General features: G+C 35.1%; 1 long non-coding RNA gene across 1 annotated transcript in view; it reads right to left on the bottom strand.

Annotated features, from left to right (window-relative positions):
• The window catches only part of LOC141353270 (uncharacterized), a 508637-nt gene that overhangs the window by 11909 nt on the left and 470453 nt on the right, over positions 1–26275 (bottom strand). The window contains exon 2 of the long non-coding RNA XR_012360288.1: positions 3026–3152. This is a non-coding gene — a long non-coding RNA (uncharacterized lncRNA). The remainder of the gene's footprint in view (positions 1–3025; positions 3153–26275) is intronic.

Here is a 26275-nt window from a genome sequence, read left to right on the forward strand (position 1 = left end):
GCGGGTAAGCGGATTAAACTGGTTCAGCCGGTGGTCGCGCATCGGCTGGGCATCACGTTGAAGGACAGCCAGTAGATCAGTGGTGTGATGACCTTCCCAGCAACAGGAAATGGGTCTGTTTGTCCCATTGTCCTCAGGGTCGAGGACGAGACAGGGAGAGAGAAACAGAATTCTATTAGCGTAGGGGCCGGTTGCATGTAACGCAAGTGTCATGCAGTATTGTGGTTTAAAAACGCTCGGTTCCAGACAGGCTACCTATTGCAGCAATAGTATATTACCCAGATGAGGTATGTGAGTGCTTTGTTCTAGACAAAATAACTATTGGGGGACAAGTACAATTACTGGACATTTTATGTGAATGCTTTGTTAAAGAAGAATGTCTTAAGTTTAGATTTACGAACGCGTGCTAAGTAATATAAACTGTGACTTGTTCAGGTTTTTTATTATTATTTTTATTTATTTATTTTCTCTGTTGCATTCAGTGCTTTCTTCCAGAAACAACGGACCATATGTCAGCTCCAGATCAGTTCATATCACTTAGTTCATATCACTTAGCACATTGTTCGTGGCTCGACTTGTCGAGTCTGTTTTTCAAGATGTGTGCTGTCTGAATACGCGTAATGTGCTGTCTTTATAAAGTAGCTTCTTATTAAACTGTTTGTACACTTACAAAGTTCTCAATGCTTCGGTTTGCATGTAAGGACCCTCATTATGCTACTGTGGTAGTGTGAGGCTATTTTGAGCCTTGTTAGTGGTATTAACTAGCGATTTACTTGTACTTACTCTTTGCCCCATATACTAGCGCTATACGCTAATCTGTTTTTATTGATAAAAAACTCTTTACATTCGATTATCATGAAAACGCATCCCAGAGAACGATCTACTCAGTAACCATGTGTTAATTACCCCTAGGTTAATTTTTCACCGGAGTTGTCCTTTAATGAAAATAATATGAAAATAAATCAATAAAATGGGCAACCAGTCTTTGAAAGAAGAGGAGATCTCTGTCTCCCTCTTTAAATGACCTGTATGAATGGATTTTATTCCCTATCAAATTAAGGTCTAATGGACAGTAGAGATGTTAGTTAAAGTGTTTTAGGTATGATATTATGAAAGAAAAAAGCACTAAAAAAGACCAATAACCTTGAATATTAACCTATTGACACAGTATACACCATTTCCCCATGATATATGTACTTACAAGGCATTTGTCCACCGGCAACTATAGTTGCCGCTTGGACATTTGACTAAGTATATAAAAAAACTATAGATCTCTTGTAAGATTTGTTTGTTTGGATGACTCTAGAGACCTTCATGATTATGTAGATACATAAATATCAACCAATTATATTTGTTAGTAAAATGAAAATTACCTTTCTTTGTGAGGGTTTGTCTTCGCCATGTTTCTTGGAAGAAGAGGTAAGAAGTTGACAGCCTCATGTGACAGGAAGGAGATAAATACCTTTTCTTTCTTTTTTAAATCCTTTATTTGGTTGTTAGCTTGCATGTCATTGAGAAATAAAACATGTATAACATCTAAAAAATTCTTAAAAAAAGGAAAATTACAACTATGCACTGTGGCAACTATAGTTGCCGGTGGGCTGTCTAGAAACAAAGTATTAAAGTATGTATAGCCGTGTCAATCATCTTATTAAAATATGTTAACTAGATAACTGGATACAACTTACTGTATAGTTTAATAAAATAATGTATTTTGATTATACAAATCAATTACGACCTAACTATACTGATTGTTTAACTAACAGCTGACCAGATTAGGGAATCTCTATGGCTAATTTATAAGAAACATTGCTGAAACAGTAGGCCTATGTTGTTTTTCTTGTTAATTGAGTCTTTTTGGGAAGTCTATCTTATGCCTAGAATTAGTCAAGGAGGTTGATTCTTATAACTTCCTTCAAAGTTTGATCAATTGTGCATAATGACATGTGCAACAAATGCATATAGGGTGTCAGACTCATAGATTTGCATAATTTAAAGTTCAGGTTTTAAAGTTTGGGTCAACCTGTGGCACAGCTTTAAAGCTGAAAGTTATCAAATTCTATCAGAGGTCCAAAATGTCATTGAAACACACCAGTGGCTTTCCTCCCTCCTAACAGAGCATCCCCACAAAACAAACCCCAATTTAACCCCTGAACATATACTATATTCTCATTATTTTTTTAACACATCTGTAGTTATGTGCTGGCACAGAGTTAGACCCTTTTGACTCCAAACAGAAACAGCAACGTGTGCGGCATGACATAAGGAGCAACCTGGATCTGTTTTTTTCGCTCTTATTTATTCTTTTTTTATGTATTATAGAAGTATCGGATCGGGACTCGGTATCAGCAGATACTCAAAATCAAATGACTTGTACTCGGACTCGAGGGCAAAAAAAACCTGATCGGGACATCCCTACTTTTAAGGACAGTCCTAAATTAAGACATTTGTTTGACTTATCTCAACTGAAAATAACGTGCACATACAGATCTTAAAATATGCCAGTGCCAATAATTTGTCTCAAGATAAACACCAGTAGCATCTTTTTCTAAGACATGTTTATAAAAGATGTTTTAACAATTTATTTTAACTAAGGCCTAGTCCTGGCTTTAGCTTAGCCTTGTCTGTAGAGTGTTCATTTAACAATGAATGGGGGTTTTGCTGTGTACATACACATATCGGTGTGTTATATAAATAATGTACATCCATGCATTGTTTTTATCCAAAAATTAAAGTTTGTTGCCTCTAATTCAGTGTTTTTGAATGTCCTGCTATCAACTTTCTGGAAGTATCTGAAGTCAACATGAATCACGAGGCGCTCAAGCATTTTGAACTCCTGCTGTCGTAACTCTCTCCTTTAAGAGCTGAGTGTTGAACTTCATTAAACTTTTTTAGCCTAAACTGTCAAATGTGACCACTTAACTAACCAATAAACCTCAGTCTTACTAAGTCTTCTTTGTGTGTTTGCAGTGATGTTTTTTAACATGTATAAAATACTGATAAAACTATAAAACTGCACACTTACCTTTATAATGAGAGTCAAACAGGGCAGCAAAAAGGTCCCCGATTCGAGCTCCGGCTAAGTCAGGTGGCCTTTCTGTGTGTGGTTTGAATGTTCAGCGTGGGTTTACTCCAGGTATACCGGTCTCTTCCTACAGGTAAAAACATGTACACAGCAAAATCCCCAGAGTTAAATCAAATCTGCTGGTTGTACATATTGTCCCAATCTTACAGAGAGTTAAAAGTAACTCTGAAATTGAGTTAAAAGCTGCAATCAGTCATTTTATCCCCTCTATCACCATCTCTGTTTGAAACCTAAAATTGCATTTACATCTTACAGTACTTGTAGAGTTATTTTCTTAACTTAGGTTTAGATGTTTGCTGTTTCATTTAAACTCACCATTATTGTACTCAGTGGTTGTTTTAGTAAGACTAGACTCTTAGTTGTTAGTTTTTTCCAACTGCTATAATTTTGTGTGTTTAAAACATGTTATGTTATAGCAAAGAAAAAACAATACTGCAACTCCATAGTAATTTTTAGTACATAAATTCTTAACATTGTCAGCATCTAGAAAACTTATGTGCAGGTGTAGTGTTTACACACTTATCCAGTGGTGTCAAAAGTATTCATATTCATTACTCAAGTAGAAGTATAGATACTAGGGTTTAAAAAGACTTTTGTAGAAGTTGAAGTATCAACTCAAGCTTTTTACTCAAGTAAAAGTGAAAAAGTACCGGTTTCAAAACTACTTAAAGTATAAAAGTAAAAGTAATGTAAGGAAAAAATGTCATTACAGAAAAAAGCCTAGGCCGCGCCACAGGGGCCTTTTGTGCACTACCCTATCTCCTCTAAAACATGTTTCTAAAGGCCATAATAACTATAGTGTTATATTAAAAATGTTAATGTTAAAAAATTTGGGATGCAATAGGGCCAGGGGTAGGCAACGTCAGTCATGTCCTGCAGATTTTAGCTCCAACCCTTATAAAACCTTGGCTACCTGTAGTTTCAGGTGACTTTATAGACCTTTATTAGTTTGTTCAGGTCTGCTTGATTAGACCTGGAGCTAAACACTGCAGGACATCGGCACTCCATGTAGCCTACCCCTGCACTAAGCTATCTGTTTCAACCACATACGGCATATGCCCATTAAAAATGAACGCATTTTAATACAATGCAAACTAGAGATGTTCCGATACCATTTTTCTCTTCCCGATACCGATTCCGATACCTGGGCTCAGGGTATCGGCCGATACCGAGTACCGATCCGATACCTGGGTGTATATCTGTAAAATATACAGCTATACATACTACTAGTCCTGTATGAATGGATATAACGGTTTTATGGTGTGCTTCAGACTTATTCCTGTATAAAACATGAACAAATACATACAGTGAACTAGGGTATTTTTATGATCTGAAAGACATTTGACAGAAATATTTATTTTTCCTAAGAGAAAACGAGCCACAAATCTAACACTGTACACTGAAAGGGTATTTTAGTTTTAGAATAATTTGAAAAATCTGTGGAATTCTGTGGGATGATTTTAAATGTTTTCTGAAGAAATTAGAGAATTTAAGCTATTAAATATTACAAAATTGCATCTAAAATAATTACTTTTTAAAGGCTTACAATTAAAATGAATACACCAAACCAATGAGTCCTCTGAATTAAACTGGACCAACATGAACCAGATAATGTGCTTGTCAAGATAGAATTATAGTTTGTAGCCTATATAAAATGACATATATTATTGTTAATATATATTATAGCAGAATAAAAAAGCTTGTGTTACTACGTTCTTATTATGAATTAAGCACGTATGAAGACAATTTCATCATTTTTACAACGCAATGTAAACTTTATATTAAACATAACAAGAGCATTCGTCTTGTAAACGGATTTGAAATTATGGATGTGCTGTGCTGACTGTCGCGTCACATAGACGACAGAGACAAGTAAGATCTGCGGTAAAACTCATTGGTAAGTTTTATTTCATCTCAAATATCAAACGGTTCATGCTCTTATCATTAAAAACAATCACAGCAAACAGCACACGCAGGGTTTATGTACTTATCAATGCTGCTCACAAACGCGCGAGGCTATGTATGTGTACTTGTTGTCAATGACAGTACTGGTCACTCACAAACGCGCTCAAGCGCGGGGTATGTGTGCTTGTCAATCACGAGCATTAACTCCGTTGAGTACTCCGCCAAAATCTGCGCGCGCGGATTCCGTTGAGACATGTCGATGTTTTGTTTTATTAGTCTGAAATACTAAAAAACAGCGGACATACGGCTGCATGCTTTCATTTCTTCGCCGCTCTAAGTCACGCATGAGGTAACTTCCTGGTGTTTGCATTCAGAGCAGCGAAGAAGAAATGAGTTTCGCTTTGCAGCGTTAGCTATAACGGGCATAACTAGGTTTAGTAAGAAAATGGTATCGGATCGGTACATGGGTTCAAGTACTCGCCGATTCTGATGCCAGATTTTTTTGTGGTATCGGCCGCATTTCCGATACTGGTATCGGAATCGGAACAACTCTAATGCAAACAAATACATTAAAGCAGTGGTTCTCAAACTGGGGACCGCGAGATGGTGCCAGGGGGCCCCAGTTTTATAATATTTCATGAAATACATTACTTTATTATAAATTCTGTGTAATTAAACCTCAGAACAATAAGGCATACATTTTTTGGGGGGGCTGTGAAGGAATCCACTGTGCACAAGGGAGGCCGCAAAAAAAATGGTTTGATAACCACTGCATTTAAGAACCTTATATGTGTACTACTGAGCATTATATATAAATATTCGATATTATAATAGTTCAAAAAGTCAAAATTCAGAGCAGGGCCGCTGCTGGCCAAACTTTTACAGTGGTGCCCTCTTTAGTTAAAAAACAACAAACTGTAGTATGTGTGAGGATAGAAATATGCTATTGTTATTATTTATAATTGTATTTTGACAGCAACACAATCTACAATTACACACATATGCAATTATATATTAAAGCCTATATTTCTGAATCTGTACCAGTGTAGCTAATGGACTTCAGCTTAATCTAATGTGACAAAGCTGATCTTACATGTCAGTGTAAATCCAAGTAATTTTGAAGACTGTCTTTCTTGTAAGTAAATTAAAAGTCAGGTTTAAGGAAACAGCTGATGTCTATTAACAAAAGCAAAAATTGGTATGTATGGTTATGTGTTTGATTGATTTAACACTCAAGCATTTATCTAAGTAGGTTTTGTTAATGCAAATAAAATTTAGGGCAGTTATTACAAAACAACCGATGTCTTTAGCATAGATATCTTTGCCATGCTTCAAAACGCAACGCAGCACAATGTCATTTAAGTTGAACAACTAAAGTTACATGATTTAAATTGGTACATTGTTATACTATTTAAATCACACAGATGAGTTGGTGTCAGCAGCCGGCTATACATTTACACAGGCTTGTGAATGTGAACTGACCTGACAGTGATGCGCGAGTGTTATTTCTTACTTTTCCATTTGAAGGGAGAATGCCGCGTTCTGTTACTGTACAAACGGATGGCGGATGATATCAAAGCATCGCGAGAGCAAACTGCTCCAACTGCTTCGCATGCTTTATAATCGCTCTCGCGGTTCTTTTATGTTTATCTTTGCAGCGCTATTGAACAAACTTTTGATCATCTGCAGTCAGCTGGGGGGCGGGGATTGTGTAGGGTGTCGGAATGGTGTATGTTTATACTTCTCATCCAACCACAATCGCATCCGGATGATGCAATTTATCAAGATAGGTTTTTTACGCCGGAATGTAAAAAAAAGAAAACAAGCCGACATTAAAAGAAGTAACGAGGCGATTTTTAAAATGTAAGGAGTAGAAAGTACAGATAATTGCGTGAAAATGTAAGGAGTAGAAGTAAAAAGTCGTCTGAAAAATAATTACTCAAGTAAAGTATAGATACCCAAAATATCTACTTAAGTAAGGTAACGAAGTATTTGTACTTCGTTACTTGACACCTCTGCACTTATCAGAAGTATCCTTTTCCATTAATTATGTGAGACTGCAGTATATATCCAGCACTCTCATGGCAGTTTGTCATTCTGAACAATTTTGAGGGACTTCAAAATTACCCGCACTACAATGTAGATACACAAACATCAAGAATCAGAGTATGAATCTCAACAAGGGTGACAAAGAAAATGGTAAAAATGTTCATTATTTATTCCTGCCACAGTGCATTCTGGGAGTTTTGGATAAGATTTGTAGTTTGTTGATACCCAGCATGAATTGCAGCATGAAGCTTTTCATTTTATTTTCACCATCATTGTGATTTATACTCTGATACTTCTGTGTGCAAACATTATACTTGCACATAAGTTTTCTAGATGCTGATGATGTTTAGACTTTATGTACTAAACACCACTATGGAATTGCATTATTGTCTTTTCTTTGCTATAACAAAACATGTTTTAAACACACAAAGTTATAGCAGTTGGAAAAATTAGCAACTAAGAGTCAAGACCTACTAAAACAAACACTGATCACAATAATGGTGACTTTAAATGAAACAGCCAACATCTAAACCTAAGATAAGAAAAAAATTCAAGAATTATTAAACGTAATTATTAAAAGTTAGATGTAAAATGCAATTTAGGTTTCAAACACAGATGGTGATAGAGAGGATAAAGTTACAGATTGCAGCTTTTAACTCTGCTTCAGGGTTACTTTTTAACTCTCTGTAAGATTGGGACAATATGTACAACCAGCAGAGTTGATTAAACTCTGGGGATTTTGCTGTGTAGGTTAGATGAATTGGAAATGCCAAATTGCATCTGTCTTCATCACATGACTGTATATAACACATTTTTTACTTATTACAGTTTTTCTCAGTCTCTTTGGAGCATTTCTCAGATTAGAAATTAATTTTCAAAACATTTTGTTCAACCTCTACATCATCAAGTCAGTTGTGCACAACATAAAAGCAATTTCTCAAAGCTGCAAAATTAGGCCGATTAATATGCAGGCGCATCTGCGGGCACCTAAGCGCTGTTGTAGAACTTGTGACGCTGCCTCTTGCTGCAAGCAGATCACTCCTGTGTGTGTGCAGCCGTGCCTTGTTCACAAACAGCTTTAGTAAACGATTGCGGGATCGCGCGAATTAAGCAGCCAGTACAACAGCGCAACGGGCTTATGTCTCGCGGTGCACTGTCCGTGCAAAGATTAACGGAGAGATAGGACCAACTGCAGACGCGCAGAACCATACGTCATGACAGTCTGAAACTGACAGCCCCATCCTGACAGTCTGAGGCCGGAAGTGGTGGAGTTGTAATCTCGGATATGGACGGAGAATTATTAAACGTTAAAATCTATTAAAATGTTTGTTCATTCAAATCAAATGCTCAAACTTTTATTTTTATTCATTTATGACACATAAAAAAATGATAATAAACTATACATTTAATTAAAAAAAGAAAAAATTATTTTACACAAATACATAAACAGACATAACTTACATACATACGTGTGTGTATATATAAAATATAATTCATCTCAAATGTCAAAAAGTGCCTCAGTCATTCTGAAATCGCCCGATATATTTATAAATAATATACAGTTGCATCTCAAATATCATAAATATATATTTTTGAATTAAATCTTTTTAATACATTTCTTAAAACAAGCACAACACGCACTCTGATCTTACGGTACTTTGATGTCGAGTGAATCGCTCTGTGCAAGCCCTGCATTTTTTTTATCGACGTGGGTCTTGATCACAGTCCATGCGTTTGATATAATGGGTATGATTTTCTAACAAAGTTAGCGTCCGTACGGAGCATAAAAGACAGAAAACTAGCATGCCTGCATAATCATATCACCGTAATATTTACAACGACACAGAAGTAGCGGAATGCCTTATAAGGCCCACTTCCGGCCTCAGACTGTCAGGCTGGGTCTGTCAGTCTCAGACTGTCATGACGTCTGTTTCTGCACTTCTGCGGTTGGTTAGTATAGGATTAACGTGCTCATTCCGTGCTCATTTCATGTGATTAATGAGTGATGATGATCTTTGTTTGCGTGATAGAGAGAGTAGAGCCGCGCGCTTTCTCCCTGCTTTTATTACTCAAAACAAAACTGACTTGATGGCGAAAGGTCGGAAGACCAAATCATATCCACCGAGGAAATGTTTTTCGTGTTGTTACAGTAACAGTTTGTTTACATTTTTGTGCTGCTCAGCCTGGATTACACCACCACGCATCCGATTCGCGAACCGACTCCTTTGAACGGATTCGTTTGAATGAACGGTTGAAACAACAGATCTGTCCCAACACTAAACTCACAAGACGTCACTGTCAGCACAATCAGTCACTTATAGCCAGGGCTGGACTGGGACGAAAAATCGGCCCTGGCATTTTGGCCCAGACCGGCCCCACTACATAGGATCTCAAATTCAACCCCATAATGATTAAGTAGAAAAGTATAAGAGCTGACACATGACATTACAATAAATGCAAGCACTGTTAAAGTCTTTGCCGGTTTTAAAAATCTGCTTATTGTCTTAGCCAGTGAGTGCACAATGTGTAAACTAACCATTCTGACCACCTTATGGTAACACTGAGACCTGATAAATGTTACAATGTAGTCGCAGCCACGATTCATGCTATTAGAGTGTCTGCAGAAAATTTTGATCAGATTTTTTTCTAAACACCTTTTACCAATTCCAAACCACAGCAATTTTAATAACTACCATTCATTTTTCTATATATCTTTTCCTTTCATCCTATTTTTGTGACCCTGCTTCCCCAATCAGGATTTCTAGTCTAATTATCACACCTCAATTTTGCAATTTCCATAGCATGATGCCTTTTCTATGGACATAAAATAATGAATTTTCCAATGTGTGTTAAACCTTTCTTGGCCCATTTTACCTGTAAAAGAAAATGTGCCTAATAATTCTGCACACCTGAAAATAAGGTGTTTTTTCTCAAACCATCCTTAACAATAATATATTACTTATAAATGCTTATTTACAAAATGAATGGTAATTAAAATGAATTTGGTTTGGAATTAGTAAAAGTTTGATAAAAACTGTGAACAAAAGTTCGACGTACCAACCTAATAATTCTGCCCACACTGTATTTTATTGCACTGTTATCACCATGATTTTGAAAACAGTTGAAAACTTTTATCAATGGGATATCTAAAGCAGTTCTGCTTACCGAGGTCCACTCGCTTCTCTCTCGTCTCTTATTTTGACAGACGCACACCGACGCTGCATGCTCCATAAAAAATGCCCGAAAAGTTTTTTAAGATGTGATTGGGCTAGCCACATGTCAAATAAAAAAAAAATTGTACGCTATTTTTTAAAAAAATGCAGTACATCGCCACCAGTCATAATTTTTTTAAATACTTTGACTTAAATAGTGACATTTTTACATTTAAAATATCTGCTGATGATGAGAACATTTTGATTATGTACAGTACATATTGAAAATCGGCCAAACATATCGGCCATCGGCTGCCCTGATTTCTAAATATCGGCATCGGCCAGAGAAAAAGCCATATCGGTCGACCTCTAATGTTCACTGACGTAAAAATTTACTTTTAAGAGATGACCTACAGTAAGGATTTTAAACAAGTTACAGGCTTTTGCAGGACATCCATAATGTTGTGCAGTACAGATTGTTCTGAGAAATGCACGCATACATTTTAAGCTCCAAAGCAACTGAGAAAAACTGTAATAAATGCACCATGAACTAACATGAATAACTGTATTGACATTAACTAACATTAACAAGAATTAATACATGCTGAAAAACTATATTGTTGATTGTTTGTTCATGTTAGTTAATGGATTTATTAATGTTAATGTTAAAGTGTTACCAAATATTCGATAAAAACTTTACTTTGACATTAAAGCGTGTGAATTACAATGTTTTTCTTTGAAATTTAATAATTTTTACTAACCTTTTACAATAAAAGAGAAGAGTTGAAAGAGTTGAGAGTTTGGTGCTGCTCTTTGTTGACTGATGATGCGTCACGGTTGCCACGACAACTCAGCTCTCATCTAGAACTTAATGCAGAAACACTCAACATCAATATACAATATAAAATACAACATAATTTACTATATCACTGGTTTCATTGTCAATAGGATAAAGTCTCTCTTTTTAAATGGTTTTAAACATTTTTCTTGAAACTTAATGACACACTATTTTGATTATCCAATAGGACTTGAAAGGTGTGTCCCAAATCGCACACTTATGCACTATGCTAAGCCATTTTCTAGTATAATAGTGTAAGTTTTCACACTAAAAATACCCAAAAATAAAGTGTACTTTAAGTATCTGGATGATGCAATGCAAGAGTGCAACGGTGGAAATTAATACAATCAACAGTCGCGGCTTCCCATATGGCAAAAAAATAAATGTCCCTGGCCAAAAATATGTTTTAAATATATGCTAAATACATTTTGTAAAAAGCAAAGCTTTATTTAATATTCTATCTATTTGAAAAAATATTTAGTTTAAATTTTCATAAAATGTATTTTAGGGGCAGTTTTACAACCTATACAGCAAAAAAAAAATTCCTGGCCAAAATATAAATGTTTTATAAAATGTACAAGTATGTTTAAAATATAAAATTATAAGTATATTTTAGCAGTTAAAATATAATTACTTTTAACATTTTCAAAACTTTACTGTCCACGAGTGCACATCTCAGCATTCAACGTCAGATTTTGAAGGTCTTCACATCGGGACTGTGACTATAAACATTAATATACAAGTACAAATATTTTTTTGCAAGTTCTCACATAAAAATTTACAAGCTGTCAAGTTTTGCAACTAATTTACCTTCATAGTAACGTAAGTCACATCTACTGGTATGTAAACATCAGGCACCCAGCACCAGGGCTTTGAACCAATTTTTTTTCCAATTGGTTCGTTCTGAACAGAAACAGTATTTTAATGTTTCCGGTTATCAGTTCAATCCTAAAGTTGACTTTTGAACCGTGTTAGAACAAAAAAAAATAAAGTTACCGAACCGGTTAATAACGTTCCATGTCAGCTGTGGGACTAAATAAGTAGGCTGATCATTAGGACATTTAATTTAAATTATTAGTCTACATAATTTTCCTTAAGTCTCTTTCTTGTCATCAAACATTAAAAAAGGCTACATTATGTAAGCGGCATAACTGTAATTCTGACATGCCTACATTTGTTGAGTGCACTTAAACACGCACACACACACAGACGGAGGACAAATGCCAAATGTCGCTTTTTGGAAGAAGATGCAGCATAAACAGTCGCTCCACATAAAGTGAAAAGTACGTTGTTTTTCAGTGCTTTATTCGCCACATGTAGTTTAATGGACTACAGTATGAGACACAGTAGTGCAACTCTCTCTCAAGTTGATACATCAAGAGATCTGATCTTTGAAGGACATAGGCAAATCATCGACTTTCACCCCATTTAAATTTGTATATTAATCCGCAAATCGCATGCGAGCCGAACCGTGGGTTGTGATATGTACGGAATTGATCCGTTACACCACTAATTAGTATTAAAACAAACATCTTGAGATACTTGGGAGCCTACAATATTTACCTCTTATGATTGAGCATTAGGGACTTGGGCTTGAGTATGCTACTTTAGTGTTTCCCACAGGATTTTTAGAGACTGTGGTGGTGATGACGTCATACGCCGATTAGCATATATGTGGCATCATTGCGTCGTGTTTTACTCTTTGATCTGTCCCATTATGTTGCATTTAACACAACTGGATGCTATTTTTACATATTATTTGTTCTGCTGTCTATAAAATAGTGACTTAACACATCCTAGCAACGACCCACGACCCAGTAACTAATTGTTTAATCAAATCAGCTCTTTCTTTAACTGCTGCTAAAAACGCGCCCTCATCTGACAAAATCATCATACATTTACATTGAGGCTGTACTGATGTTGCTCTTCTCACTGGTGTTGTTGCGTTTTGAACGCTTTTTTATATTAAATACGAGTGGTAGTTTTAATATATGCAAATTCAGAAATATGAGAGAATACACGGTTGCTGTTACTACAGAACACGTGCATATGCATCATAGGTAGGAAGAGAGCTTGGACACAGACTCACACCAGAACGGGTATGTGTGGTAATGCTAACCTTTTGTTAAAGCTGTAGTCTACGATGTTGAAAATCGGCCGAGAAAGCCTGAGACGATTAGTAAGTTTTAAAAAACTCATCCCGCCCCTCTGTGCTACCTGATCTCTCCCACCGGGAAACGACCTGAACAACGTCACTCAGTCAAGCTGTGATCACCGGTAGTAAACATCGGAACAGAGATTTACCGAGCAGTAAACACATAAAGCCTTGAAGGAATGAACACTTACAATTATGAATGATTGACGTTATTTACTTTCACAACAACGTTTGGCATACGTTTCCCCTCCTGAGCCTCGTTTCCCCTGGTGCTACCGAGCGCACATTGATTGCACAATAACTATTAGTTAGTATTGATAAGGTTTTGAGTAATTCTTATAGCAGCACACAGCGCATCTTGTTCTAATTCCGATCAGCTCGAACAGAAACCCGCTTACGTTAAGAATATATACAAGAACTTCAAGAAATTACTTTGTAAATATAATTACTTTGACCCGTGATACGCGATGCTAAACGGGTAACATTCCAATGCCGACCGGCAGCATGAGCATGTCAGACTGATAAAAAGATATTTATGTAACACCTTACACAATAAAAGTATAAATAAATGCGTACCTGTTCAACAAAAAGTCCGCCGTGTCGGCGTCGGTTTTCGGCCCCAAATCTCCCTGAAGCGTCCTCCAACGGTCAATGGCGGACCCTATATTGATTCTGCTTAGAGTCCGGCGTTTTTCACACTTTTTTTACCTCTGCTCTTTCCTCTACAGACTTCCTTTTTCTTCCAACCTTTACTGTAGGGACAAGAAGCTTGCTGCTGTCGGTTAGTTTTTTTCCATTAGTGAGATGTTGCTGCTTCGCTAGCTAACATACACTGACACAAATTTCATGTCGCAGGCAGGAGAGGAGCGGGGTGGTGTGCGATGGGGTGGAGACGCGAGCGCGAGGTGGATTTTCAAGTGTACGGGGCTTTGATGAGAGCAGTTAACCAATGTAAGCTGTCCGGCCGGACTGTTTACATTGGTCAACTTATCTGCCGCCGTACACCCAATAGACTAAATGGATTTTTTTAATGATTTTTTCTCTTCATATTGTTAGGATTTTACTGTAGAACCATAACCAGCATCTAAACGAGTTTATTAATAATGAACAATCTTTGAAATCGTAGATCATAACTTTAAGTCACTCATGATGAACTCGATCAGCCGTCTTCTCTGTCAGTAACATCCGTGACTGTTGACGTTTACGCGAAAAATAAAGTACTAGGAGGAGCGGAGTTAAAATACCTTTCACTGTTATGTGAGAGAGGCGCGCTGCATGCAACAGAGGAGGGGCTGCTGAGGCGCTGAACACAAAGAGAGAGAACACAGTACTTGTATGAGTATGAGTCAGTACTGTATGAGTCAGCAATGACCGGAAGTGAACTTCTACAAGTCATTACACAGAAATCTTGTCAAATAACGGAAAAAATAACGTTATTAACCGTTTACCATTATTTTCAATAAACTTTTCTGTTCCAGAACATATATTTTTTGCAAGTTTCTGGTTTCGTTTTTGTTCCTTGCAAAACATCAAAAGTTTCTGGTTTTCGTTTTCGTTCCGTGAACCGGTTCAAAGCCTTGCCCAGCACTGGCTTTGTTGGTACTATTATCCACGCAACAACTCCTTGGCATTTTGACTTACAGACACCGCTACTAGCGTACAACACAAGGCACGGCTCTTCTTTCTGCCTCTCGGTTGCGCGCGCAAACAGTTATAACGTCGCCGAGCAACCCATCTATAAGTATAAGTATTTTGCAGTTGAAAACATAATTTATTTTAAGATATTCAAAACTTGTCTCACATGCAATATAAATATAAATGCTTTAAAAATAAATTTATTTTGAAATTCATCTTCAAAATATACAATATATACTGTAAGAAAAACTGTTATAGAAAAACTGTATTTCATGCACCATGAACTAACATGAATAACTGTATTGACATTAACTAACATTAACAAGAATACATGCTGAAAAACTAAATTGTTGATTGTTTGTTCATGTTAGTTAATGGATTTACTAATTTTAATGTTAAAGTGTTACCAAATATTCGATAAAAACTTTACTTTGACATCAAAGCGTGTGAATTACAATGTTTATTCTTTGAAATGTAATAATTTTTTACCAACCTTTTACAAAAAAAGAGAAGAGTTGAGAGAGTTGAGAGTTTGGTGCTGCTCTTTGTTGACTGATGATGCGTCACGGTTGTCACGGCAACTCAACTCTCATCTAGAACTTAATGCAGAAACACTCAACATCAATATACAATATAAAAATACAACATAATTCACTATATCACTGGTTTCATTGTCAATAGGATGAAGTCTCTTTTTTTTTTTACATTTTTCCTGAAACTTTAACTTTTCTAGTATAATAGTGTAAGTAGTGATCACACTAAAAATACCCAAAAATAAAGTGTACTTTAAGTATCTGGATGATGCACTCCAAGAGTGCAACGCTGGAAATTAATACAATCAACAGTCACGGCTTCCCATATTGCCAAAAAATGTATTTCTCTGGACCAAAAATATGTTTTAAATACATGCTAAATACATTTTGTAAAAAGCAAAGCTTAATTTAATTTTTTTTAATATTTAGTTTAAACCTTCATATATTTACATATTCTCGGCAAAATAGAAATGTTTTATAAAATATATAAGTATGTTTAAAATATACAATTATAAGTATATTTTTGCAGGTAAATTATAATTAATTTTAACATTTTAAAACTTTTCTCCCATGCAATATAAATATAAATGCTTTAAAATACATTTATTTTTAAATTACATTTTAAAATATACAAAATGGTGACAAATATATTTTTGTAAATATATTCCAAAATATATTTCAGCAAAGTGTTGCCAAATTATATATATATATATATATATTAAGCAACTGAGAAAAACTGTAATTAATGCACCATGAACTAACATGAATAATTGTATTGACATAAACTAACATTAACAAGAATTAATAGATACTGAAAAACTATATTGTTGATTGTTTGTTCATGTTAATTAATGGATTTATTAATGTTAATGTTAAAGTGTTACCAAATATTTGATAAAAACTTTACTTTGACATGAAAGCGTGTAAATTACAACATTTTTTTCTTTGAAATGTAATAATTTTTACTAACCTTTTACAAAAAGAGAAGAGTTGAGAGAGTTGAGAGTTTGGTGCTGCTCTTTGTTGACTGATGATGCGTCACGGTTGTCACAGCAACTCAGCTCTCATCTAGAACTTAATGCAGAAACACTCAACATCAATATACAATATAAAAATACAACATAATTCACTATATCACTGGTTTCATTGTCATAAGGATGAAGTCTCTTTTTTTTTAAATGGTTTTAAATAGGGATGCACCGAATATTCGGCCACCGACAAGACATTTATCACCGAAACAATACGGTCGAAATGTTGTGATGACGCAAACAGAAACCGCGACCTGCACGAGCTTGTCTGAAGCAACATGTATGCGGTGTGGATGTATTTAACCACAAAAAGGCGCTAAAGTGAGCAGTTGTCTGTAGGCACAGAGGCACATGCGTTTGAATGTGTCCGGTCCAGACGTGATCATCACAGTATGCCCTTCAAAGATCAGAACTCTTGGTGTGTAAACTTAAGAGAGAGTCGTGCAAATGTGTCTCATACTGTAGTCCATTAACATACATTTGCCGAATAATGCAATGATAAACAACGTAATGTTTTTATGCTGCGCTGTTTGGGATTCGCCCTCAGTCTCTGTGTGTGCGCGCGCATTTAAGTCCCCTCAATAGTGCACACACGAGTGAGACGCAATCAAGTGAACATAAAATCTTTCTATTGACAGGACACACATAAACAAAATTATCTCCCAGTATTCTTTTTATAATAAAAACATTTGTTTATGTCTTAAGTGTAAGTATAGATTACAGTCAGAAACCAGTCTCTGCTTATTTGGTCTTAAAGAGACAGTACCTCAATAAGTCTGTGTCATTAATGTTAATCAAACAACCCAAGACAAAGAGAAAATCACTTCTGTAGCTCTAAAAATAATAGATGCGTTCCATTCAACAGGGTCCCTGCGGAGTGTTTACTGCTCCCTACTCCCTGAGCACGGTATATCAGTTGAAGTGGACTTCACGAAAAATAACTGCTCATTTGGAACGGCCTGCAAACGTCATCAAAGAAAGTCAACGACAGGGTCGCGCAGATTGATATAACATAAATTTATATAGGACTACATTCATATTTTAATTTTTATTTACTATCACATTTAAAATATGTACACTATACAATAAAAAAAAACATTGAGTACTACGTATTGAAAAACGTATGTTTATTATACACTTTAATTGACTATTGCTGCTATTACTAGACTATTAACAGAATTGAAGCCCTGCTGTAACTGTCATGAAAATATGAAAGTAAACTTTTTTTGGTTAAATATGTGTATATATGTGTTTTTAAACGATTGTCATATAATTGCATAGCGGTCTGACCGTTCCGGCTGGTGATCACGTGATGCGCGCAATGACAGTTGGGTGATTATCGCTCTCCACTTCCTGTGAAGTGATGTATCGATGTTCCCTGATTCCCTATGCCGTGCGCAGTGCCCTTCGAACTGAACATGTTCGCTCCCTTCGGATTGGAATCTCACTTAAGATGGCAGAATACCCTGTGAAGTCCACTTCGCAGTCCACTTACGGTTGAATGGAACGCACCTTTTATTTATAAAACGGCTCGTTCTGGTTCTTCATTCTGATTGGTTCAAACATGATAAAATACCCCGGTAAACCCACGGTTCAGACCGCATCACAAGTATCCCTGCCCCACTGTTTTATGAAAATAAACACCATCATTTTTTTTATTTTTCTACCTTTGCACAATTATGGCGATATCCAGATAAATGTTAAAAAAATATTGTTGAGTCATTTCGTCAATAAAGAGAAAACGTTATCCGAGTTGTTTTTGTCTTAAATTGATATTTCCGCTATTATCCACTAGATGCCAATCTTAACCAACTTAAACACTGACGCATTCACTCAACACAACAGCGTTGTGGTGGATTTAGCGTGACGTGTAAGTTTTGGTGGCCCTGAATCTGATCTCTTACAAAGGTTCTTCACAAAAATTGAATTATCTCCGCTTTTAGCTGAAAATTTGAGAGGTGATAACTGATAAGAGAACAAATGGTAGGATGAAACTTTTTTTTTTGTTGTTGTTGTTGAAAAGCGGATGGACTGTTCTTTCATTTGATATTTTATGTTTATTTAAAGAATATAATTTTTCTGTAAGGCATTAAACTAAAACTGGGTGGCAACTTAAAAAAAAAATAAACGCTGACGGGGAAAGAGTTCAGCATGCTTCCAAGCATATTTGATCATACAGTTGCACGATATAAATGTTAATGTATATTTTAGATGAATGTTGATTTATAAAAATAAACACCACAGTCTTGAATCATATTTTCATTGTGTCTTTGCTGCGTCTGTGTTGGTTGTGAATTGCGCTCTGTTGCAGCCACACTTGATTCTGAGGAACTACTTTGTTTGGCGGAAGAGTAATATTTGTACTAATATAATTACAACTTATTTGTGTTTCATTTTTTGAAACCCTGCTATGCATATGATGTAACCGTTTTATAAAAGCAATAAACCCCGCAAAGCAGTGGGGTTACAGTGCATTTTATTAGAGCTAAGAGGGTTTTAGCTGTTATACAACGCCCCTTAGCTGTTATAAAATGCACTGGTAACCCACTGCTTCTTGGGGCTTATTGCTTTAATTTATTTTATACAAAGACAGTGTTATGACTCATTTAATTTGTAATTGTCATTTAATTTTCTGTACCTAATGCTAATGTTAGCCCTTATTAATGTGCAACTTTGATCTATTTTATAAATGTTTGCAATATCTTTATTATTATTATTTATTTTTTATCTTTATCTTTATCTATTAGATTTTCCCCACCCCCTTTTTGCTGATCTGAAAAATAATCCAATCCCTGCCTCAAAAATGTGATCTGAACCGTGAGTTTTGTGATCCGTCACACACCCCTAGTAAAGTTAGTACACAGTGATAGCCATATATGCGTTTGGACTAATAATTGGCATATAATTTATTTCGGTGTTTTGGTTTCGGTTTTCCGGTTTTCGGCCAAGAATTTCCATTTCGGTGCATCCCTAGTTTTAAACATTTTTCCGGAAACTTTACAGCACAATATTTTGATTATCCAATAGGACTTGAAAGGTGTGTCCCAAATCGCACACTTATGCACTATTCTAAGCCATTTTGTAATATAATAGTGTAAGTAGTGATCACACTAAAATATAATTAATTTTAACATTTTTAAAACTTTTCTTCCATGCGATGTGAATATAAATGCATTAAAATACATTTATTTATTTATTTATTTTGTCTGTGGTGTGAAAGTGATTTTTATAAACTTAGTGCACCCAACTATTATAAACGCTATATCAGATTGTTTTTAACATGTATCCTAATACAGAATGTCTGTTTTATATTTATGTTTGAGTATTGTTGGGTTTGAATATTGTTGTAATTTTTTTTATTTTTATTTACTTTTTTATTTGACAGGGACCATACAAGCAAACATAGTTATAGTTCAAAGCCTGTAACTGATGCGCTGCATATAGAGTTTATAGCTATTGCTAATTCTCAACTCCTGTCCCTGGTTGGGCGTAATAGGCTATTTTAATTCAATTAGCCTATTACGAAAGACAGACTGTAATTTTAAACACATTGTAATGGATTGAAGGTCAGCATGATGGGAGAATTAGAGGGGGTCAGACATAATTTTCAAGTTTAATTTAAGTTTAATTTAATTTCATATAATTTGTCTCTTAATTTTAATCAATGTTTTGTTGAGAAGTTTTGTGAATAAAAATAAATAAAAACATTAAAAGAAACCCCATGCAACTTATTGCTGTGTTACAAATACAAATGTTGTAGGGGGTGCTAGAACAATATAAGACTTTCACAAACACATTTTTGAAGGTTTTAAAATATTGTCTGGTATTGTCACCGGCAAAACAATCCAGATATGAATGTTTGCCAATATGCGCTAAAGGTACAGTAAGCTATTATTAGAGTAATAAGTTATTTTACCCTTTTATGCGCATGCCCAGCGTGTGTCAATGGTCATGTTTCATGTGTTTATGGTCATGTATAGTGTGGACGAAGATATTTTTTGAAATGCCAGTATAGATGAGGATCATTATCATTTTAAAATGCCTTTTTAAAACACAGATGCTTTCTAATGTAAACATGGCCTGTATAGCCCTTACTGTGGGTTCAAATTTAGCCATCATTCTGCGCCACAGAAAATTTTTTACCTCGTGTCAATGGACGTTGCAGACAGAGATCGTGTTAACCAGACATTTGCATTTGTGATTTTAATTTGTTGTATTGATTACTTTGATTAATTTTTATGTATTTGTACTTTTCGGCCAAGGTTTAAACATGATAAACAAGTCTTCAATCAGTGGATTATAAAATTATGTGATTATAAACAGGGTTGCCAGATTTGCGAAACCAAACCAAACTAATGGACATTCAAAATTAGTCCAAACAGGTTAAAATGAGTATTACATGTTGGGTTTTTTTGAAGTAATTTATATATTTAATGTGTTTCTATTAGGGATGCATAACGATTAATCGCGATTAATCTATAGCAGAATAAAAAGTTTTTGTTTAGATCATATATGTGTGTGTGTGTACTGTGTATAATAACTTTGTTTAGATAAATGCATACACATGCATGTATATATTTCTTCTTAACACGCACCGGCCCGGCGGCGGGCCCTAGGGGGCGTTTTTACGTGTTTTTGTACTTTGTTTAACATCAAATATTCAATTAACAATCATAAACTTTGCATTATTTGAAAGTTTAAACACTCTAAATTCATGTTCTAAGCTTATTTTTGCAATCAATACACTTGTGTGGAAAGGGTTAAATGAAATGCAGACGGAATGCATATAAAAATGGTTGTGGGTACTCACATATCTTGCCATATGGTTCTGATAATTTCTGACAATTCCCAAAAACTTCAACGTACATTGCAACGTAAGGGTCCACTCTTCAAAAAGCATCCCACGTTTTAATCCAAAACAACGAAAAATAGTGAAAAATCCAGCAATATCCTCCTTTGTTTACATCCGCGCGTCCGCTAAGTATGATCGATCATGTTTACTTTCTATCAAATATCGATTTTTATTAGTGAAAATCCATCTCTTCCTGCTTCGTTAGACTGTTCCGATAAATATCCCACCCTATTGTTCTGTATTGTCCAATCAGAAAAGGTTTGACAACTCAAAATGTCATGCGAGCAATGATTTGCCTAGCTAGATGTCCTTCAGCTCACCATAGGCTTTTGACTGGATTACGCCAAAACAAAGCCAGCCAATGCATAGCCAGCAAAGCTTTGATTGGCATGGGTACTAACCAATCATGAAACGATTACAAGGATTCAACTTACGTCATGAAAGTCTACTTCTGCGCAAATCTACAGAAGCGCACTGAGAGAAATGCCCACGCCCCCTCCGTGCGCGTTTGTTTGTTTGGGTAGCATAGCAGCCGGCTAGGCTCTCCGGAGGCGCTGAGAACCTCTCCAAAGGTTAGAAATATCATCGTCGAATGCAGATGACTTTTTTTGTGTTGAGAGTGGTTTGGAGAAGTTGATAAAGAGCACAACCGCGGAGCAACAATGCAAGACTGGATATAAACAAACCGCGTCGTCGAGGAGAGATGGACCGGACCATGAGCTCAGCTGCGCTCGCTTGGATAAAGTAAGTTTGGATTCTTTTGTTCATTATTTATTTTACGTTACATTTCTTGTTTCTTGTTAGCTGTTTTGATTATAAAGTAACATTGGAGATGACTAAGATACGAGTTTTACATGGTTTCATTTTTCTATGACATGTTATATAAATGCATCATATTTTTAGCTATATGAATCCAATGCACAGAATATACAAACTGAAAACTAGAAAATAAGATATGTGGTGGAAAATATGAGTATTACCAGCTGAGAAATATAGGTTATTTGGCAAACATAAGACATTTGTAATTATGTAATGTGTGTGTGTGTGTGTGTGTGTGTGTGTGTGTGTGTGTGTGTGTGTGTGTGTGTGTGTGTGTGTGTGTGTGTGTTCATGTATATTACATCATAGTTTCTCATACAAATAGTTGTATGTCTCTAACTTTTGACTCAAACTAAAATCCTCTCTTGCTTTGTGTGTGTGTTGTAACAGGTCTTCAGCTGACAAAGAGGAGGACTGGACTCTGGAGTGCATTCATGAGCGACCACATTCAAAATAACAAGTTTTTTGTTATAATGTGCAAATGTTTTTTTCTGAAATAGTTTTTTCTATGTGCTTTGGTGGGCAGAGAAGTTCTGAATTGATATACATCATGTAATATGTAGTCCTGACTCATTTTCTTTTTATAATCATGTCATTTTGTTATCATGTGTATATTTGGAGTTTCCAAGTGCACTTTTTCTGAAAGGACGCCTGGACTTTTTTGAAATAAAAGCTCACAGAAACAACATTTTTTGGAGAATCATTCTCAAATTTGAATCACAGCATGGTCAGACATTCAGTTCACATATATGGTGTCCCCAGGTGTCTTACATGACCATTTCATACCTTTTTTGCTAAGTGAATGTTATTTAAAGAAAAACGGAAGTCATTTAATGTATATTTTACCTTGTTTTACTCTGTTTCTTTACTACTCTGAGTTGTTATGACTATTAGGCAACAATATGTCAAGTGTCTAGTTTCAAACAAGACCATCATTATGAATATAGACCATAGGGTTTAAGAGCTGCAGATGTTTTAGTTTGGAGCTGTCGTTTTTCAGAAAATGCTCAAAAATAGAAGTGCTAGCTAACAGGTTAAGAACTGTTTACATGTATATATACATTTGTATATTTACCGGTACCGTATGTATAATTTATATTATATAAATACAGACATTATACATACATGTGTGCATTATATATATAATTATACACAGTTCACACATATATATGATGTAAACAAAAACTTTTATTCTGCTATAGATTAATCACGATTAATCGTTATGCATCCCTAGTTTCTTCTTTAAGAGCTGGATGTTGAACTTCATTGGACTTTTTTTTGCCTAAACTGTCAAATGTGACCACTTAACTAACGAATAAACTTCAGTCTTACTAAGTCTTTTTTGTGTGTTTGCATTGATGTTTATTAACATGTATAAAATACTGATAAAACTATAAAACTGCACACTTACCTTTATAATGAGAGTCAAACAGGGCAGCAAAATGGTCCCCGGTTCGAGCCCCGGCTAAGTCAGGTGGCCTTTCTGTGTGGGGTTTGCATGTTCTTCCGGTGTCAGCGTGGGTTTACGTTTTTTACTTATTAGTTTTTCTCAGTCTCTTTGGAGCATTACTCAGATTAGAAATTAATTTTCAAAACATTTTGTTCAACCTCTACATCATCAAGTCAGTTGTGCACAACATAAAAGCAATTTCTCATTGTTTTGGACAAATTGCAAATGCTTTAATACAATCATGCAGATTATTATACAATTGTCCAATATACCATTTCTTCATTAAAAATGGTAAAAATGTGAATTCTAGGGATGCTCCAATCAGGATTTTTGCAGCCGATACCGATCACCGATTTGTAATCTTCGTGATCGGCCGATACCGATTCCGATTTTTTAAAGCTGATATGCAAGCTCTTTGATGACTGTAACTGTTACAATCTTTCTAAATAAAATAATACCACGGATGTTGCCTTTGTTATATTACTTGCAGTAATTAGGTATATTATTGTTTTAATAGAGACTCAAATAAATAAGCACAACAAATATTTATTCTGCAAAGAGATATTTCATATGGCTTTAAAAAGGCTTATGTCTCCTAAAAGTACTGAAAATAAAACACTTCACATACTTTACTGTATTAATTAATTAAATACACGCATTTGTATGAAGTATAAAAATTCTTTGGTCAAGAGCAGAGAGTGATTTTATTGAGAGATGAATTAGGTTACTGCAGCTTTAAGATGTGAGAGAGAGATCGCTCTGTTCACGTGCACTGGTGACAGGCTGCTGTGTGTGTGGGCGGCGGCTGAACGCAGACAAGCAGCTGTGAGGAAAATAAAAGTTTTAACGCTCAAAACTTTAAGCTGCATGGAAATAAGAAACTTTTGGCATGAGTATGCAATTGTCCGTGATAGATATGTGTTGTACACGCTGTTTGATGGGGATGTGAAGACGCCTCGCGCTGTTTACCGGAGCGCGATCCTCATAGAAAATACGCATATCTCTGTAAAGGCAAAGAGAGACATACAAATCTGCACGCTGCAAATGAGCAACAGGTTGTAAAAATGCTAGCGCTACGTAAAAAATGTCTTTAAATGCAGCCGCATTCAGGATCCTTTTGATGACAAAAGTAAACAGAAAGATCGGTTTATGAGATCGGCAGATTTAGCGAGCACCGATCGAGTCATTTAATGCCATTATCGACCGATACCGATCGGCGGCCGATCGATCGGAGCATCCCTAGTGAATTCATCAGTTTACATCAGAAAATACTGACACTTATAATTGTGTAGGTACACTTGGTTTATTGACAACATTTGACTAAACATTTTGACTCTCTTGTTAATTAACAATGACACGCGGATTTGCTATTTTGATAACACTAACATGTTCACTGACGTAAACATTTACTTTTAAGAGATGAACTAAAGATTTTGAACAAGTTACAGGCTTTTGCAGGACATCCATAATGTTGTGCAGTACAGATTGTTCTGAGAAATGCAGGCATACATTTTAAGCTCCAAAGCAACTGAGAAAAATTGTAATTAAAGCACCATGAACTAACATGAATAACTGTATTGACATTAACTAACATTAACAAGAATTAATACATGCTGAAAAACTAGATTGTTGATTGTTTGTTCATGTTAGTTAATGGATTTATTAATGTTAATGTTAAAGTGTTACCAAATATTCGATAAAAACTTTACTTTGACATTAAAGCGTGTGAATTACAATGTTTTTTCTTTGAAATGTAATCATTTTTACTAACCTTTTACAATAAAAGAGAAGAGTTGAGAGAGTTGAGAGTTTGGTGCTGCTCTTTGTTGACTGATGATGCGTCACGGTTGTCACGGCAACTCAGCTCTCATCTAGAACTTAATGCAGAAACACTCAACATCAATATACGATATAAAAATACAACATAATTCACTATATCACTGGTTTCATTGTCAATAGGATAAAGTCTCTTTTTTAAAATGGTTTTAAACATTTTTCCTGAAACTTTATAACACAATATTTTGATTATTCAATAGGACTTGAAAGGTGTGTCCCAAATCGTACACTTATGCACTATTCTAAGCCATTTTTAGTATAATAGTGTAAGTAGTCATCACACTAAAAATACCCCAAAATAAAGTGTACTTTAAGTATCTGGATGATGCACTCCAAGAGTGCAACGCTGGAAATTAATACAATCAACAGTCGCGGCTTCCCATATGGCAAAAAAATTAATTTCTCTGGCCAAAAATATGTTTTAAATACATGCTAAATACATTTTGTAAAAAGCAAAGCTTTATTTAATATTCTATATATTTGAAAAAATATTTAGTTTAAACCTTCATATATAAAATTTATTTCAGGGGCAATTTTACAACCTATACAGCAAAAAAAATTCCTGGCCAAAATATAAATGTTTTATAAAATGTATAAGTATGTTTAAAATATAAAATTATAAGTATATTTTAGCAGTTAAAATATAATTACTTTTAACATTTTCAAAACTTTTCTGCCATGCGATGTGAATATAAATGCTTTAAAAATACATTTATTTTTAAATTACATTTCAAAATATACAAATATATATATATAGATATATATATAATGGTGAAAAACATATTTTTGTAAATATATTCCAAAATATATTTTAGCAAAGTGTTGCCAAATTTCCAAGAAAAACTTTACTTTGACTTTTATAAGTATAAGTATTTTGCAGTAGAAAACATAATTAATTTTAAGCTATTCAAAACTAGTCTCACATGCAATATAAATAT

The sequence above is a fragment of the Misgurnus anguillicaudatus genome, chromosome 21, assembly GCF_027580225.2.
Source record: "Misgurnus anguillicaudatus chromosome 21, ASM2758022v2, whole genome shotgun sequence".
NCBI lineage: Eukaryota > Metazoa > Chordata > Actinopteri > Cypriniformes > Cobitidae > Misgurnus > Misgurnus anguillicaudatus.